Here is a 20,179-nt window from a genome sequence, read left to right as displayed (position 1 = left end):
CCTAATTGGATTTTAGACTTTAGGGATTTTTAATATTTCTTCCCTTACAACTGAACAATTGCACATACATCTCTTTCAAAGAGATATCCCAGTACAAAAAAATGTAGGTATTATGGAGTACATATCACAACACTACCGAATCCTAATCAGCTAATTCTTCATGTCCGCCAAATCTAATAGTATCACTAAGAAAATGAAACAAGTCACCCCCCAACACTACAGTGTTACGTTTCTCACCAGAGAAGAAGATCCTTTCAGCAGCAAATGATTCGGCGATGGCTAATCCAAGGTGCCGAGTCGAAGAAATCTCCCCATCCTTCACCCGTAACCCCTGCAAGGAGGTACAGTATGGACTTTCCTAGTCGAATTCCAAAGTTGCGGTCCCCAGAGTAATTGATTGGCCCCAGGTGTGCTGAAGCATAGTCAGGGACGGAGGCAAGGCTCGATACCAAGAGAGCGGTCAGGATATGACAAGTTAGTAGGTGAGACGAGGACATAGTCAGAGGAAGGGCCATGGGCATATATAGAGTGTGCGGGTCCCATGCCAAATTTAAATGGGGTCCCCAGCATTAAACCCCTGTATGATCCCCCAAATCAGACACCAGATCAGACGTAATATATAATTTTAAAAAAAGTACTTACTCACTACCCCTGGTTTCTTTAGAAGATCTGTGCCATGGCACATTGAAGGTCCTGATGCCGGGCAGCGTCAGGACGTTGCATGCGACACAGCACACAACATTCAGCATCAGGATATTATGTGCTGCGTCGCATACAGCATTCGGATGCTGTCTGGTTTCAGGACCTTCTGTGCTAGGGCCTAATGTGGCAGCCTAGGGGATCCATATAGAGCCCCTGTCCTCTACAGCTCCTGATGCAGTTGCAACCCCTGAGACCTCGCTCGTTATGCCACTAGTCAGGGGTCAAAACCAGGAGAAGAACGGTACCAGGCGACAAATCCGAAGGAGCAACACAGGAGCAGATTCCCATAACAAGGACAGGATCAGAGTCAATAACAATATAGTATTACAAAGGATCCACCTTCATTCACAGGCAAGGAATACAGACTGGATTCCTCTTTTTATATAGGCCGCTAGCGAGCAGGAGAACAACGCTGGAGCGAGAAGGGGTGAATTAGGTTTCTTAGCAACCTGACGCGACCATAGGCTGGATGGCTGCCACTGTAAGGGTATGTTCACACGGCTTAAAAAAAAAAAAAGTCTGAAATTACAGAGCTGTTTTCAGGCGAAAACAGCTCTTGAATTTCAGATGTTTTTGCAAGTGCATGCGTTTTTCGCAGCATCCATTACGGACGTAATTGGAGCTGTTTTTCAATGGAGTCAATGAAAAACGGCTCCAATTACGTCCCAAGAAGTGACATGTCCTTCTTTGACGCGGGCGTCTTTTTACGTGCGGTCTTTTGACAGCGACGCGTAAAATTACACCTCGCCTGAACAGAACATCGTAAGACTCATTGCAAGCAATGGGCAGATGCTTGCAGACGTATTGGAGCCGTATTTTCAGGCGTAATTCGAGGCGTAGTGAACATACCCTAACGGAGATGTGAGTTACATAAAGGAATTAGTAACAAGAGTAAATACCAATTGTATATATGAAAAAATGCACGTCTACCAAAACTCTTCTTATATTACAGTAACTGGAGTGCATGTCTACAAATTCCCCTCTGTCATATAACATAATTCACAAATACAACCCACTCTGTCATCTAAGATATTACATATTTCACAAATACAATAAATTTAAAATTGGTTATAGGGGTTATTGATGGCCTATCCTCAGGATAGGCCATCAACAGCTGGTAAGTCGGGGTCCAACTCATGGGACCCCCGGCGATCAGCTGTTTTGAAGGGGATGCAGCACTTGTACGAGCACTGCTTCCATCTCACTGTGAATGTTCGACACACATTTACTGGCGATTCACAGTTATTGCAGTCTTTTCTTCCATTCACTTCAATGGGAGAAAGGCTGTAATACCTGTGAATCACCGCTAAATGCATGTCGAACATTCACAGTGAGCAAGAAGAAATGAAAGGCAAGCAGCGCTCGTACAAGCGCTGTATCCCCTTCAAAACAGCTGATTACCCGGGGTCCTGGGATTCGGACCCGACCCATATGGATATGTTGAGGATAGGCCATCCATTGTTATCAGCTGGAAAACCCCTTTAAATATAATCAATATAATTGTCTTCCCTTCTTGTAACTTGTTTATATACATTTAATACCCTATAATTGTTTACATTGTTATGTAGATTGTATTTGATTTCTCTGAAAATTAACGTTCAATTACTAACTACTAATCCTAATCAAGAACCTCAACAGAAATTTTGCATATCCACACAGTCCTTGGTATAAATGTATAACAGATACATTTATATGTACACTCCATAATGTTCATGTTTAGAGGCTGATGTATTTTGTGCTGTATTACCCAACATAGCACGACTGTTTGGGTATACAAGCCACCCTATTAACCCCTTAATGACCGGGCATGTTTGTACCTTAATGACCAAGCCAGATTTGTCAAATCTGGTATGTCTGACTTTATCAGAGAATAACTCTGTGAAAGTTTTGAATATCCAAGTAATTCTGACATTGTTTTTTCGTCACATGTTGTACTTTATTTTAGTGGTAAAAGTAGACTGATACGATTTGCGGAAATTAATTAAAAAATAGAAAAATGGAAGAAATTTTGTAAAAATTACCATTTTCCCCTATTTTTAACTGCAATATGTCACATATGTACACACATACTGTACAATTTTTTTTAATTAAATATATATTTCTATCTCTTTACTCCATTTTGGCAGCACTTTTGAAAAAATAAAATAAATTTTCAGCAATTTAGAAGACTTACAAATTGAATAATAATTTTATAAATTTTGAAGTACATTTTGTTTTCCTGCACCAAGCCAGGTTTTCAGAGGCTCATAGGTCTCAGAGTGATGGAAACCCCCACAAATGACCCCATTTAGAAAACTAGACCCCTTAAGGTATTTACCTAGGGGTATAGTAAGTATTTTGACCCCACAGTTTTTTGCTAAATTGAATGCATATTAGGTGAAAAAAAAAATAATTTCACTTTTTTTCATAAAAGTATCAGTTTGAAGACCAATTTCTTTGTAAAGCGACCATGAGAATGAAGAAACACACTACAAAATCTATCACCCTCTTTCTCCTGTTTTCAAAAATACCCACATTGTGGCCCTAATGCGCTGCCTGGACACACGGCAGGACCCAAAAGGAAGGGAACACCCGGAGGCTTTCAGGACTCATATTTTGCTTGAAAATGTTTTAGGCCCCACTGTATATTTGGAGAAGCTTTGAGCTGCCAGAACGATAGAAACTCCCCATAAATGACCCCATTTCGAAAACTAGACCCCTTAAGGTATTTATCTAGGGGTATAGTTAGCATTTTGACCACACAGGTTTTTCGCTAAATATATTGGAATTAGTCTGTAAAAATTAAAATGTACTTTTTTTCTGAAACAACATAGAAATTTTTATTATTTACAAGGAATAACGAAGAAAATGCACCCCAACATTTGTAAAGCAATGTCTCCCGATTACGAAAATACCCCATATGTGGTAATAAACTGCTGTTTGGACCCACAGCAGGGCTCAGAAGGGAAGGAGCGCCATTTGGATGTATGATTTTGCTGGAATGGTTTTCGGTGCCATGTCGCATTTGCAATGCACTGGATGGACCAAAACAGTGGAAACCCACCAAAAGTGACCCCATTTTGGAAAAACCTTTAAGGAATTTTTCTATTGGTATAGTGAGCATTTACACCCCACGGGTCTTTTGCAGAGTTTATTGGAATAAGGGCGCGAAAATTAATATCAACATTTTTTCCACTAAAATGTTGCATTTTCTCATTTTCACAAGGGATAAAGGAGGAAAAAAACAACCATTTTTTATAAAGCAATTTCTCCCGAGTACGGAAATACCCCACATGTGGTCATACGGTTTTTCATTAGAAATGAATTAACCCTTTCAGGACTGATCCATTTTTTGCTTTCATATTTTAGATTTTCACTCCCCACTTTCCAAGAGCCATAACTTTTTTATTTTTCCATCAATAGAGAGTGTGAGGGCTTATTTCTTGCGGGAGGAGCTGCAGTTTTTATTGGTACCATTTTTTGGTACATAAAAAGTGATTCAAAAGTTGTATTACATTTTTTTTTAGAGCGAAGGTGACAAAAAAAAAATTGCGATTTTGGCGGTTTCAATTATTACATTTTTTTAAGGTGTTCACTCTACAAATTAAATATTGGTATATTGTAATAGTTCGGACTTTTACGGACGTAGCGATACCAATTTTGTTAATTTTTTTACATTACTTTAGAAGAAAAATGCGAAAAGGTATTTTGTTTTTTTAACTTTAAAAAAAAAAAATTCTCACTACTAATAACTATAATTCTTCTACACATTTTATTATTCAATCCCCTTAGGGGACTTGATCCAGCGATCATTGGATCACTGGTACAATATACTGCAATACTAATGTATTGCAGTATATTGTTATTCTTACAGGCTTCTGTAACAGAGCGATCGCTGTTCCTGTCCGTTAGTACCGAGGGGGCCTGCTGTAATACACAGCCGACACCCGCAGCGTATGGAGCGGGCTCAGCACGTGAGCCGGCTCCATACATCAACCGCCGCACCATGACGGGCAATTAAGTCATAGTGCGCAAAGGGGTTAATGCGCAGCGGATGGTTCAAAGTGAAAATTGCAATTTTCCACTGATACGCCATTTTAGTGCATAATATGTTGTGCCCAGTTTGTGCCACAGAAGACAAATACCTCATAAAACGTTAAGCGGGTTCTCTCAGGTATGGCGACACCATGTGTGGGCGCAAACTGCTGTTTGGGCATGCTGCAGACCTCAGAAGGGAGGGAGCGCCATTTTGCTTTTGGAGCGCAGATTTTGCTTGGTAGGTTTCTGTTTTGGGTTTCGCTGGTATTTCAGTTTATAATGTGGGGGACATGTAATCTGTGCGGAGAACATCAGGGTATAATAAGAGGGTATAATGCGGTAAATAAATAATAATTCATAGATGTGTGGACAGTGTCGCACTGATAAATGGCGCCCAATCTTATCCGCTTTTGGACACTCTGCACATTTTGCATCGCCATATTCTGAAAGCCAGAACTTTTTTATTTTTTCACCACCGGAGCTGCGTGAGGGCTTATTTGTTGCGGGACAATCTGTAGTTTTCATTGGTACCATTTTGGGGTACATGCGATTTTTTTTGATCACTTTTTATTCAATTATTTTGCAATCCTGAGCAAAAAACAGGAATTCTGACACCGTTTTTTAGGTTTTCTTTTTGCGGCGCTCACCGTACGCTATAGGTGACATTTTGCGCAATAAAATGACTTATTTATAAAAAAAAAAAATTCTGTGTCACCATATTCTGAGAGCCATAATTTTTTAATTTTTTAGTCAAAAAAGCTGTGTAAGGGCTTGTTTTTTGCGGGACGGATAGAAGTTTTTATTGGTACTATTTTCGGGTACATGCGACTTTTTGATCACTTTTTATTCTTTATTTAGGGAGCGGTGGTGACCAAAAAAAATTGCGATTCTGTCGTAGTTTTTTATTGATTTTTTTTGGGGTGTTCATCGTGCGGGAAAAATAACATTATAGTTTCATAGTTGGGTTCGTTACGAACGCGGTGATACCAGATATGTGCACTTTTTTAACGTGTTCATTTTTTTCTATAATAAAAGTCTTATTATAGGGAAAAAAAAGCATTTAGTGTTTATAGAACTTATAACTTTTATTTTTACACTTTTTTTAAAACATTTTTATTACTTTTTTTTACTTTTTTAACTTGTTCCACTAGGGGACACTTAGTCTTGCAGCTTTGATCGCTGCTAGAGTACATTACACTACACACGTAGTGTAATGTACTCTAACTGTCATTGTGACGTGACTGTCACACTGACAGGAAGCAGAGGAGGAACGGCCGGACGCTGTTCCTCCGAGACTTCCGTACATGGCAACCCGGAGGTCATTATCTGACCTCCGATTGCCGTGACAAGCATCGGTAGCCCCCACGATCACTTCGTGGGGGCTGCTGATGTGCTTCAAACCACTTAAATGGGGCGACGGCAATCCGTCGCCGCACTTAAGGGGTTAACTGCCGAAAGCAGCGGCGATGGTCCGCTGTCCGGCAAGACTGATGTCTCAGCTGTCGGGGACAACTGTCAGCGCGGGTCTGTCACTCTGTATTTACACAGAGTGACAGTTTGAAATGCGGACGAAAATGAACGTCATGGTGCGGGAACTAGCAGCCGACCATGACGTTCATTTTCGTCCTTGGTCGTTAAGGGGTTAAATAACAGGTCTCATGTGTCTTTATTTACTACTACTTTTCAAAGAGGAAAAGAGTGGAGAATCTATGGTAAGTGCCACTGGAACGCCACAAAACCTTTCATATGGAGTTCACACCATATTTACAATACAATTATGCCAAATAGCTGGGGTCATTGTATTGATACCATTTCTAACATGTATTATTTGAACAGACTTGGTGTCCATTGGAGTTCTTTTAACTTGAAAATATTCAGTAGAGTAAATGAAGAAAAGTGGCTACAAACAGTTTATTACATCTGTGTGACTGTATTCTAGAGGTCATTGCTAGTTCATCTATGCATAAATCGTATTTTCCACTACAGTGGCGATGTCGGCTGTAGAATTACTGATACTGCTAAAAAATTCTCTAAATCTTTTCAATTGTGTTGGAAAATGTAATGGTTCTGTTTACAGAATAGCTCCTTTAGGAAAACCAGGCTTTCTTTTTCATTCACATTAAGAAATGGAGAAGAATGACTAGTGAAGAGGTACATGGATACCCAGGGGTTCAGCTTCTACGTAGAGTGCATTCACATACAACATGGACTAAAATAATGGGTCAACTAATTAAGGTAGGTGGTGAAGCAATATGGCCCAGTTGATATGATAACAGTATTCTGCGGAAGTTGTTGTCTAATGTTGTGGTAAATTAATTTTCACTGAGCCACAAAATATGGCTGAACAAAAGGGGCTAATGACAACTGACTGCAATAGCCTGCAAATCATGAGAGGTATGTGTTCTCTCCCATCCCCCAGGAGAACGGCGTTACCTTTGCTTGCAATACAATGTGATACAGACTAAACAGGCCCCCGAGAGTACTAAAAAAAGAAGGACATGACTTTGGGATGGGGGGGCTTTAAACCACGCAGTAGTTTGTCTGTATAATTGTATGGGTTTAAGATGGGGTGGTTCTATTTGGTTCTACTTATGTTCATTTAAAGGGAATTTGGCAGATCGTTTTGGCCTACCAAACTGGTACCAGCGTTTGGTAGGTATCTTGAAATCACACATATCTTTCGATTTATTCCTTTCGCTTGGTTACCGAGATAATAATTTTTTTATTGCAATATGCAAATTAGGTTGGAAGGAGCACTTGCGGGAAGTAATCTACGCCTGCCCTCTCCTCCCGTCTCATGAGTGACTTCACCAAGCTATACAAACTTCACATTTCCTCATAGAAGTCTCGTGCATGTGCCGCTCACATCATGCCCGGCACATGCACATTATTCTCCTTATTTCTTGTACCATCGTCAAAAGCCGACTACGAATGTCCTGTGACGTCAGCAGTACACCTGGAAGAGTTCTGACCCACATTACTTCTCTGGCAGTAAGTTTAGTCGGTCTTCCGGGTGTACTGCTGACAGCAGTCGGCCTTTGACTACGTTACAAGAAATAAGGAGCATCCTTCTATATGGAAGCGATAGAGTTCCTTCATATTCATTTTGAGTTCCCTCGATTTCTCACCCCCCAGATCTGTCTCTTGGTTAGTATAAACAATATAGTTCTGAGTAATTATGAATTTTTTTTTTACTCTATTTTGTGCCAGAAAAGACTTGATCATGGCTTGGAATGCCATATCATGTCCGAGTTTAATACAGTTGTTACATCTGATCAACAAATATAAACCTATGTACCAAAAATCTCAATCGAAAATGTCCTTATAAATTTGAGAAGATTTGGGCAAGCTGGTTGAAGATTTCTGTAACTGCGGTGTAAACTATCCTTTAGTATTATCTGGGGTTGGGGGTAAGTGGGGTTATGTGACGCACTTAATTTTTCATCTGTTAGTTTTGGTGGGTGGTTTTCTCTTGTCAGACTTGTAGTTGTGCCATATTTTTTCTATCTTGTTATAATGGATTTAATTGTGCTCTGTAAAATGTTCATAGTTTGGGAGATTTTTTAATGACCCAACCCTGATCTATACTTCTCTACAACTTTGGAGATTCCTTGGTCTTCACGTTGCTTTCTTAGTGGTGCTGCGGTCTTGGGGACCTTTCACAACAGGTGTATTTATACTGAAATCATGTGACATGTCATGTGATACTTTGGTTGCACACAGGGGGACCTTATTTAACTAATTATGTGATTTCTTTATTTAGGGGTTTCATAGTAAAGGGGGTGAATACATACGGACTCACAACTTCCAAGTTTTTAGTTATTTTTTTAACAAGGTTTTCTTTTCACTGTAACAATTTGGACTTCTTTGTGAGGACCATTAGATAAAATCAAATATAAAATCCATTTTAATTCCTGGTTGTAATGCAACAAAAAACTTATTGGGGAATGGCCTTGTCAGCAATTTACTAATGAAGCCTTATTGTTGGAATTGCTCTATTAAAGGGATATTCTCATCTTCTAAAATTATGACACATCGCTACGATATGCAATAACTTTTTGACCTTTGGAAGCCCTGCCAACCCCTGGACTGGTCATCATTCAAGTGAATAGGGCTATATAGGAGTTCTCTGCACAGAGGGTGGCAGAGGGAGCAAGTGGGTCAATGAGATCCCAGCAGTCCGTCCAATCAGGAAGTATACTATCACTTTCTATGGTGGGAAGACCCCTTTAACAAGTGGAAACTATTCCAACAACAGATCAGGAATAAAGGGGTTAGATTCTATTCCCTCCCTACTCAATTTGGGCACATGTTCAAGAACCTTAAGTTTGAGTAGTGTGAAATTATGTTTCGCTTCATGGAAATGGTAGGGGATGGGTAACAATAAATTTTGGCAACACATGGTTGACTTGTGTTTGCAAATACGATCACTCACTGTTTGGGTAGTTTTTCCTACGTACCCAAGACCACATGGACATTTAATGAGGTAGACAACATATTTAGAGTCGCACGTAAAAAAGTCCCTTAGAGGGAAAGTCTTCTCTGTGTAGGGATGATGTATTTTATCCCCTTTGAGGACATTTGAGCACCTCAAGGCGGATAAAATACACCAATATATCTTGCCTCTAATAGGGGGACTCCGCAACTTAAATAAATAAATAGACTCTTACTGTTTCCATAGTTTCACTCTAAAATGTATGTAACTATTGTATCACTTTATTTTGGCCCCTATTCAGGCCAGATATTCTCTATGTCTATAGGTCCAATTTGGGCCCTTCTATTTCCTGTATTATCAAGTTATTACCATGTATTACAACATTTATGTGATATCCATTTGTTTATATATATGATTGCCTTATATGTGACAAGTACTTTCTGTTTGCTTTAATGTGTACATTGTTTCTGCGTTTACTTGCACAGTTTGACAAAGGCCGGATTGTGGGCGAAATGTTACTTATCTCTAAATATTGCCTTATCCGAATAAATAATTTTTTGCATATTCACCTAAGGAGTGCTTGAGTTTATCTTCTTGCTATTGCTGAGAGACAGACCAGAGGATTGATCTACACCTTCCTATATTACCAGATCTGAGAGGGATCTTGATGGAACGCCCCCCAAAATTTCCTGCAATTTAGTTTTTAAATGTTTGTAAGAATAATGCAGTATGTTGAGACTTTACTGCTTTCTTTCGCTTTACATGCAATTTGAGTAGGTCCATAATCATATTTTCCATTTCAGGCCATTTAAAATAGTCAAGTCCGCTCATGTCTATCCTTCTGATCTAATTTTCGAGCATGAAAAATAAGTGTTATATTTAACTATGGTCAGTGACAAGAACCAATAAAAAGCTATTGAAGCAAGGAAGATTTATAGGTAGCTGTTACAAAATTATTCAAGCAAAAAGTACAATCATTATATAGACAAGTCACTTCTTGAAACGTTTTACAAGCTGATTTTCCATTGACACTACAAAAAAACTCTTCTAAAATGCGTCTTCAAATATGTTCCAAAAAATGCTTCAAAAACACTTCAAAAATGCGTGTAGAATCAAAAATACTTTGAAAATCAGATCCAAAAATGCCTAGATTCAGAGGCTGTTGTGTCTTGAAATCAGGCTTGCATTTATCTGCTTCACGCTAATGTCATGTGAACATATCCTTAAGGATCATTTTAAAATACTCTGGACTACTACATTTTATACACCGGGGGGGGGGGGGGGGGCGGGGGACACACACACACTGGGGCAGATTTACTACTGTATCTGGGTCTAGAAAGTGTCCAAGAATGTGGCAAATTTTGGTGTAAACTGACACAGTTTGGCGCTATTTTCATGTTTGCACCTCCCTAGACACCTCCCTTTTTGAAAGTGTTCCATAAATGGGGTGTGGCTTAGAGGGAAATGGGTGTGGTGTAAAACGAGACAATATGCTTCACCAAAAAACTGGCACAAAATTCTGTCGCAAAATAAGCTAAAACAAAATTGATATAAGGCAGAGTAAGGTGACACACTGGTTATGCAAGGTGTGCCAAAATTATCATGCAGGATGCACCACTGTGATCAATTTTGAGAATTTTGTGCCTGCCTGGTATAAGTTTACGCTGTGTAACTCTTAGACAGCATTAGTGAATGTGGTCTGCTGAGTTTATTTGGTTTTGAACAGAAATAAAGTAAAGTAAAGGCGAAATGTCATTTTTTTTTGCAGATATTTAATTTTAATCCTCTCTTTTCTGTAACTCACCACAAGCACAACTCATTATTTATTAAAAGAAAGGTACTTGATCCAGCTCTTTAAAATACAGTGAGCAAGAAGGGGGGAATGCAGCAGGCCTACGCGTTTCAAACAAACCTCACATTCTTAATCATGACCTGTTTTGCACGCTGTATAACGCACCTTGCATTTGTATCCACAACCTGATAAGCAGCCACTCCCTCTCCCATCCCCCAACCAATGATTGAGAGTGAGAGCCTCAGACCCCCCTGTGTGAGAACAGGTGAATGATCCAAGTCCCGCCCTATCGTTTGATGGCCTGTGGGAGAGAAAAAAAACAGCACCTGTTGGAACTAACCTCCTCTGTATGGAGGGAAGTGAAACACACGTATCCCAGTGACGTGGTATCTAATATTGACAGAAGGGAGGGAGTAACATAGTGAAACTCCTTTACCAAACCATATTCAAAAGCATATAGGGATTGAAGTGTGGCAAAGCTTTTATACTCTTGAATGGTAATATTTACTATATTCCAGTTTTTCCCGTAAATGTATACCCACCGCTATATGTGCAGTAGACTAATTGTTCCTTAAATACACTACCATAGTTTTTCATTGTAAGCAGGGAAAGTATACGCAAGTCCATGACAAGGAGCCAGAAGAAAAAGGGAAATGAAACAATGAGAAAGCTGGTTGCACGTAATTATATGGCTAACTATCTTAGGGCCTGTTCACATCAGCGTTCGGGTTCCGTTCATTGGTTCCATACAACCTTTCCATCATAGGAACCGATGAAAGAAAAGCAGTATGGAAACTATCGCTTCCGTTTGCATTACCATTTCAATAGTAATGCTTCCATTTCAGTTTGTTTCCTTTCCGTAAAGTTTCCGTGTTTTGCACGGAAACAATAGCATAGAGGAGAGTTTCGGTTTGGCTGTCGTTTATCGGTTCCTCTGACGGAAAGGTTGAACGGAACACAAACGCTCTGAAAAACGATGGTAGTGTATTTACGGAACAATTAGTCCCGAACGATGATGTGAACAAGCCCTTAGGACCAGGCGAGTCAGGCAGGTGAACACAAATGCAAGGTGTACGTGAACTGTTAAAAGCTAAGAATTAAAAACAAATAATACAAGATATAATGTTGCCTATTAACATTTTTAATACAAATAGAGATCGCATTTACTGAAATCAAAGCCAAGTACATCTGTGGAAATATATGTATTCAGTGATTAAAGGGGTTGTCCACTACCAGACATCTGATGAACTATCCACCGGATAGGTCATCAGTACATGATCTGTGGGGGTCCTCCGGGCACCGGACGTGCATGCCGGAAGCAGTTGGCCCTGGCCACAGAATAGCGGGCGTTCTGCAGATCTGCTCCTACTAAAGTAAATAGGAGCAGAGCTACAGTTCGGCAGCACGGCCGCTATGCTATGTATGGAGCAAACTGCTTCCTGCTCCGTACATCGCATAATGGGCAATAACATCCGGTGCCCGCAGCCACCGTAGCAGCTGATCGGTGCGGGGTCCAGGTGTCGATGATATACTGATGACCTATATGGTGGATAGGTCATCAGTTGTCCGGTAGTGGACAACCCCTTTAAGGCATGACAAGAGACACTATACTAGGTATAATTAATCTGATCCCTTATGGTGTTCTGTATTGGTACTGTCAAGACATGGACAACGACCCCTTTGCCTGTGGACTACATAAAGGGCCAGACACTAGAGCCTGTGCAGCCTTAATAGTGAAACATTAATTCCTTTTCTAGGGTTAAGCCCGTAGGAGCCCTGTTTTTTTTTTTAATCAAGTAATTTTTTATTCTCAGCAAAAAGAAAACAGTTGTGATACAACATCAAGGAGCCCTGGTTTTTAGGTGATTAATCCAAAAGGTTTCTCTGTTCAAGAGGGTATGACTGTGGTTACCCCCTCGGACAGGTACCTTGACCTTCTCTATGGCATATGACCTAAACATTCTGGTCGATCTCTCATGGCAAGATATACAATGCCTCGCTGCGTTAGATATATTTTGTATAGCCGGATTTCTGCCATAATCTAGATTTTCCAGTATTCGGGTCTTGAACTTTCTGGTGGTCCAGCCTATATACAAAAGATAACAAAAATCCCGCAAAAAATATGCCCTCATGCTGCTAAATCGCCGGAAAAATAAAAATGTTATGGCTCTCAGAATTTGGCTACACAAAATAAATTTTATTTTTTACAGTTAATTTTAATTGCATGGTGAATGCTTTAAAAACAAAGCTAAAAAAACAATGGAGGAATCACTGTTCTTTTCATTTTCTACCCCACAAACGTGTACCGCAAAAATGAAGCCCTCATAGAAATATATCGACGGAAAATAAAAAAGTTATGGCTTTTGGAAGTTGGGGAGGAAAAAATTAAAATCAAAATATGAAAAATGGCTGTGGCGGGAAGGGGTTAAAAGGAAATTCTTCCAGCTTATTAGTAATCCACTTAAAAATATAGTGAGCAGCAGGCCTTTGCGTTGCAAACGAATCTCTCATTCTTAATAATTTCATGTTATGCATGAAGTATAACCCACCTTGCATTAGTTTCCACAACCTGATAAGCAGCTACTTCCTCTCCCACCCCCAACCAATGATAGAGTGTGGAGGAGGGAGTGACAGCCTTAGACCCCCATGTGTTACAACAGGTGAATGATTCATATTTATTTCACTGGTTCTGCAGTTTTTAGAAATATCCCATATGTAGCTCTAGTGTGCAACTTGACTCAAATGCAGGCCACAGAATTGAATGTGCATCTTGTGGATTTTGGGGCCTCCTTTTTAGTAGGCGGTTTTTCATACACCATTTTAGGTTTGCAGAGGCCTTGAGGTGCTAAAGCATCAGAAACACTCCCAAAAGACCCCTTTTTGGAAACTACACCCCTGAAGTTATTAATCTAGGAGTGTAGTGAGGATTTTGACCCAACAGGTGTTTCATAAAATATATTACAATTGGGTTGGCAAAATTAAAAATTACATTATTTCCAATAATATATAGTTTTAGCACAACTTTTTCCTAAAGGGTAATTGGAGAAAAACAGCCCAAGATTTGTTATGCAATTTTATTACATAAGTAAACTGCTGTTTGGGTACACAGCAGGGCTCAGAAGGGAAGGAGCGGCATTTGGCTTTTGGAGTGCAGATTCTGCTGGGTTGCTTTTTAGGCACCATGTCACATTTGCAGAGCATCTGAGGTGCCAGTACAATGGAAATTACCCAGAAGTGACCCTATTTTGGAAATTACAACCTTTAAGGCATTCATTTAGGGGTGTAGGGAGCAATTTGACCCCACAGGTGTTTCAGCGAATTTATTAGAATTGGGCAATGAAAATAATATTTTTTTCTAAACACCACACCACTTGTTACGTAATTTCTTATAGGTACGGCTATACCTCATATGGGGTCATAAACTGCTGTTTGGTAGTTGGAAGGTCACAGAAGGGAAGGAGCAACATTTTGCTTTTGAGGCACAGATTTGGCTGGAACGGTTTTTGGACACCATGTTGCATTTGCACAGCCTCTCAGGTGCCAGTACAGTGGAACCCACCCAGAAGTAACCCAATTTTGTCAACTACATCTCAAGGCATTCATTTAGGAGTGTAGGGCGTGAAGGCTGCATTTTGAGCTTACCGGTGTTTTCCTGAATTTAATGTGCAGTAGATGGTACAGAGGAAAAAATTGCAGATTTTTCCATATTTGTGCCATTTCAGAGCCTAATATGTTGTGCCCAGCTTGAGCCACCGGAGGCACACACAAACACACACACACACTATAAATTGTTATGTGGGTTCTCCCTGGTATGGAAAAATGCCCCACGTGGGATCGTAATCTGCTGCCTGGGCATAAGGCAGGGTTCAGAATGGAAGGAGCGACATGCGGCTTAATTTACATAATTCTCCGGGGATATATGTATAAGCTGTGTGGAGTTCATCAGCGTAAATGGGGGTTTCAACTGTATAATAAAATGTAAGCGATGTATGGTGAATTTTTAAACACTCTCTTACACACAGTCCTGGTTTTGAAGGACGGTTATCAAACTGATAAATAGTGTCACTTTGCACCATTTTTGGCTCTTTCCCTCCTTCCCAGTCTAGGGAACTTCGCTGGGAAAATTATTACCCGGTACAATACGGATGGTCTCGCTTCCAGAAGTACTTCCCCCCTTGCTGGTCCCCACATATTGGGGACTTTAGCCACCTCTTGGTATTCCAGGAAAGTTCCCCTCTGGCTTCACATCAGAATAGTAAGTAAGCATTATACATTGCTATCTATATTACATGCATGGTCAACTTTTTGTACCAAACTATCGATATACGCATGGCTCTGTACTTCCGCAGCGCTTGATCTGAGAGATCAACCCCTCCTATGTACTTGTAATTCGGGATGCATACTGCTTTGAGTATTTCTGTAGTGGTACCTCATACTGAGACAGGGGTGCTGCTTTTTTCTGTGTATTATGCTCAATATAAAGACATTGCTCTTGTCCTAGTCCTTATACTTGACACACAATAAGTTGTCGCTGCATAATCCCCTGCTATCCTCTGACCTAGGGGAGTCTCCCTGTCACTGTGCTTCTGGAAGCAAGGCGCTTAAATATTGGGATGCTGGTATATTAATTATCCACGTAGAGGTGGTAAACTTCTCCACCAGTGGGTGAACCAAATCTTACACTATTTTCCCACTAACTCACAGAAAGGGTGTGCATTCTGGGGGTTCTATCATGGAACTCTTTCCATCATAAATTCTGAACTTAAGTGTGTATCCTGATATACTCTTACTCAGCTTGTACATCTTTATTTCATACTTTGCACTCTTACTTGGCAGGTATTGGTGGAATCAAAACCTCTCCACCAGCGAATAAATAGAAATGCACTTCTCGGCATTGTATGCCTGGCAAAACTTATCACTTAAAGAGTCTATGAGGGGCCAAATTTTAGATTTCGGTCTAACCAGGGGTCAACTGGGAGGGGGGGGGGGGACACTGCACATTGTTGTTATAATGGAGGAATCTAAGGCTTGCCTTAAAATGTGTCTTGGTATTCGCCTAGGTAGAATACATCCATGCTCCAATATGCGGACTGCGGCGATGAGTCCCTCAGTGATGAGCAGTGATAGGCTGCTGTTGAGAACAGCAGTCATCACTACTCGAACCCTCTGTATTTATACATAGTAAGCACTTAACGCGATGCCAGAATAGTTCACTAGTTTGTGTAAACAGCCACTCGCCCATGGTGTAGTAGTAGTACATCATGGGGCACGAAAGTGTTTAAAGACTATCTGTCAGTTCTGTGAGAAACTCAGCAAGGGATAGTAGATTAAAAGTCTATTTTCAAATATATATCAATACTAAAACAGAGGATTTTCCTTAGTTTTATGTTCACAAGTAACATAAATACTGCGGATTTTCCGCAATGTATTTCATTGCAGAAAATCCACAGCGTAAAACTTAGCAGTGGCAGCAGAGAGGATGAGATTTAACTAAATCTCATTCACACGCTGCATTAAAAATAAGCCCAAATACTTTCAGAAATTGACCTGCGGTGCGTTTTCTTAATCCACATCATGTCAATTTATGCTGCGGAATTGCTGGTTTTCTGTTGCGGGTTTTCCCCATTGAATTCTAATTTGTGGCGGCAAAGCTGCGATTCCGCTCCAAAAATCGCAACTTAGAAAAAAAAAAAAAGCTATACTTACTCAGATCTCTATGCTTCTCTGTCCAAAGACGGCCTCCTGGGTTGATGTTTTATCGCATGTGCCTGCTGCAGCCAATCACAGGCTGCAACAGTCACATGGCATGAAACGTCGTCCCAGGACGCCGGGCTGCTGGACGCGTCGCCATGACTACAGGTAAATATGAGATTTTTTTCTGTGAATTCCCTCTACATGTGTGTCGACGATTCACAGTGAGCAAGTAGAAATGAAGGGGAAGCAGGGCTCGTACACCCCCTTCAAAACAGCTGATTGGTGGAGGTCCTGGGAGTCAGACCCCGACCGATCAGCTATTGAGGGCCTATCCTGAGGATAGGCCATCAATTTTTAGGGACTGAAAAACTTTTTTAACAAAGAAGAAACTATGGATTATCATTGATCATCAATTGTGATGCTTTAACCCTTTAAGGACTGAGCAATTTTTTTTATTTTTTTTAACAGATTGCAAAAGCATTATAGAATTCTCAAGTTGCTATTACAGATCTTAGCTTAATAACATTAAAAGTATAATCAAATTTAAAGAAATGGCACTGAACACATTGATTTTATGGCACAATAAGATATTATTCAGCAACGGTACATGGATCGGAATTATGAAGAAAATCTAGATGAAAAGGAATTTTGCTATGTGAGTGAAAATAATGAAAAATAACAAAAACTAAACAGGAGGACTTGTTAAATATCACATTTATTACCGAGTACTCTGCGGTTTTCCTACCTTATTAGAAATATTTTTTTTTTAAAAATTTGCATATACTGCAAAATGACCCAGTTATAGGTACTCTTGTCCCAGCTATATAAAAAAATGAGTTAACAATAATCAATTGGGTAGCGGTTTTCTCCCATCCTTAATATGTAAAGCATGTCAAGAAGTAGAACAAATGAAAACTATAAATGGACTGTATGGCTTTGCGTCTAGAAGTGGTCAAAAACAGTTAACATTAGGGATTTTGCCACTTTAGTGGGGTTATATATGTCATAGAATGTCCGTGTGGATATCAATACATGGCGTAGCATTGATCCCCTTCCTAATATTATTACAAATTGTATTGGCACACTACGAAGAAAAACAAAATAACAATCCATTAGGCATGGCATTTCATTAAAATAAAAATATATAAAGTCATTAAGTAGGTCATAAATTTGTCAATATTATTGTACATCGATATAACACTTGGGATATTATTCTGTGCATACACATAAAAGGGCCTGTTCACATCTGCGTTGGAGGCTCCATTAGGCTCCTCCATCTCAGATCCGTCCAAAAACACAAGTAAGTAATGCACGGTAATACCACGGATACCCCAATGGAAGGCCGACGGAACCCCCCCTTTGTAGTTCAACGGAACAGGCGCTAACAGTATTTTCGTTGTTGTTCTCCTCTGCCAGAGCGAACAGCAGAAAGCCAAATGCAGATGTAAACAAGTCCTAACTGATTTCATATATAAATATAAATTTAAATATAATCCAAACACTAATAAATATATTTTTGACACAGTTTGCACAAAAAAATTAATAGGTAACAGCAGTTTTATAAAATTACCAACATGTAATTTGAGTCAGTTGTAATAATTCCTACTAAAATAACATTTAGAATGGATCCACCTTAAAACTATATTAGTAAATAAGTATATAACAGTTTCTGGTCTTCTTCTTTTTCCCTGTGTGGTGAGGTTGGTGCTGGGAAAAGAACGAGGATATTAGAATAGTGCGGTAAATGTGCCTGTGAATGAAGACATGCAGGATGATTTCATTGGACAATAGTAATCACGTGATCAAAGCTGGATACATAGTTTCAGTTCATAGGGAGTCTATTGAATAAGAGTCACGTGGTCCGAGTCTGAATCGCATGCTTGGACTGTGTTATCTGCACATCGTAGAGGGATGAACTGTATATGTTGTATATCCAGTGCAGTCACCAATACAGAAAATCATTGAAAGTTAATGATGAGGACATTTAAACATGCTGAAGAGTGGCTTTCAATGGCAATGTACCAATGTACATCAGCAGGGTAAAGTATTTTCCTGTTATTGGAGTACAGAAAAATTAAAGTTAATAAAATTGATGTGTTCTATTGCGAAACTGTGCATTTTTTAGCATTTAAATTTCCAATTTTTCAGCACTTTTTATATGTAATCACAAATTTGAGGCATGTAAACCTTCCCAAATAGACTTAGTCACAGACTGCAAATAAAATTAGGTCAGTAAATAGGAGAGCTTGCATTAAACAAACTTGGCAGTCAGGATTTGAGAATAGACAAGACCGGAAGAAATAAATTGAACACTTCAAAACTTAGCACTCAAGAAAGTAGAGGTTAGAAAAAGTTTAGCATCACATTGACAGACTTGGAAATATGTTACATTCACATTTTTCTTCTTGCCATGAAAACAGTTGTGATCCGTAAAGTTAATTATATCTTAGGATAACCGATCATTAGTTTATTTCTGTTACAATTCAGACGCTAGCAGGTAGCGAGTCTGGCAAAGTTCAGATTTATTTCAAGCTTAAAGCCTATGCAAACCCCTTTTGCTAAAACTATGTATTATAATAGTCTTTAGTGCAACTTTCTAATTGGTTTTATTAAAAATGTTTTTTACTTTATGAGATCCAGCGTCTTTGTTTCCTGGATACATAGAAGCTGTATCTTGCGCTTAAACCCGAATCCGTCAGGTCAGCGGGACTGACGGCATTGGTGACACGCAGTATCCAGCTGTTATCAATCACATCTAAATTATGGGGAAAAAAAGCCTTCAAGGGTTTCCATGGCCTTTAAATTGAAGTTGTGCTAAATGCAAGATTTCCTAAATGGATGTAGAAATTTAGCAAAGCAGAATTTCTCATGTAAATCTTTTAAACTATATCATATATTCCACATCTCTTCATAGTTGAGGGGAAACAAATAAACATATAAATTGAGACCCAGCTTGTTACAATCTAAGCCCACGTGCGTATTACAAAGCCATAGTGGTGCACAGAGTCCCTACTGGTCTGCATTACAAAGCTGTAGGCACTCCATGTCCTGCCATATGCTTTACAAATCCCAGGGATTTTTGCTTTGGGGTCAGGATTGTGGGGGTACACTTTTGCTTTGTATCCAGACCAGACTATGTGGTTCCAGTAACAGGGTGAATACGCTACCGTGCCAGACCGAACTCCACTTGTCCACGCTGAACAGGAGTAATTACGCTACCTACACAGAACCCATTATCGCTTCCTCTATAAGATATGGTGAGTCAAAACCTCTCTGTTTCCTTGACTGCTCATTACAGTAATATTGAACTTGACTGCTTAATTTGATGACCGCATCACATTGTTATCCTAAGCATTTTAACTATTATTTGATTAAGGCCTCATGCACATGACCGTAGTGGTGTGCACGGGCCGTGATTTTCAGCTCGGATGGCCGCGGAGTGTCACCCGCAGCCGCCCGAAAATCATGGGCCGTGCACATTTCTGTGTGCATTTATTTTAAAGAGCCTGGACCGCAAAAATGCGGCCGTAATAAGACAT

Source organism: Rhinoderma darwinii, chromosome 2 (assembly GCF_050947455.1).
Source record: "Rhinoderma darwinii isolate aRhiDar2 chromosome 2, aRhiDar2.hap1, whole genome shotgun sequence".
Classification (NCBI taxonomy): Eukaryota; Metazoa; Chordata; class Amphibia; order Anura; family Rhinodermatidae; genus Rhinoderma; species Rhinoderma darwinii.
The sequence above is the reverse complement of the archived record's forward strand: the minus strand, read 5'-3'. Positions refer to the sequence as shown.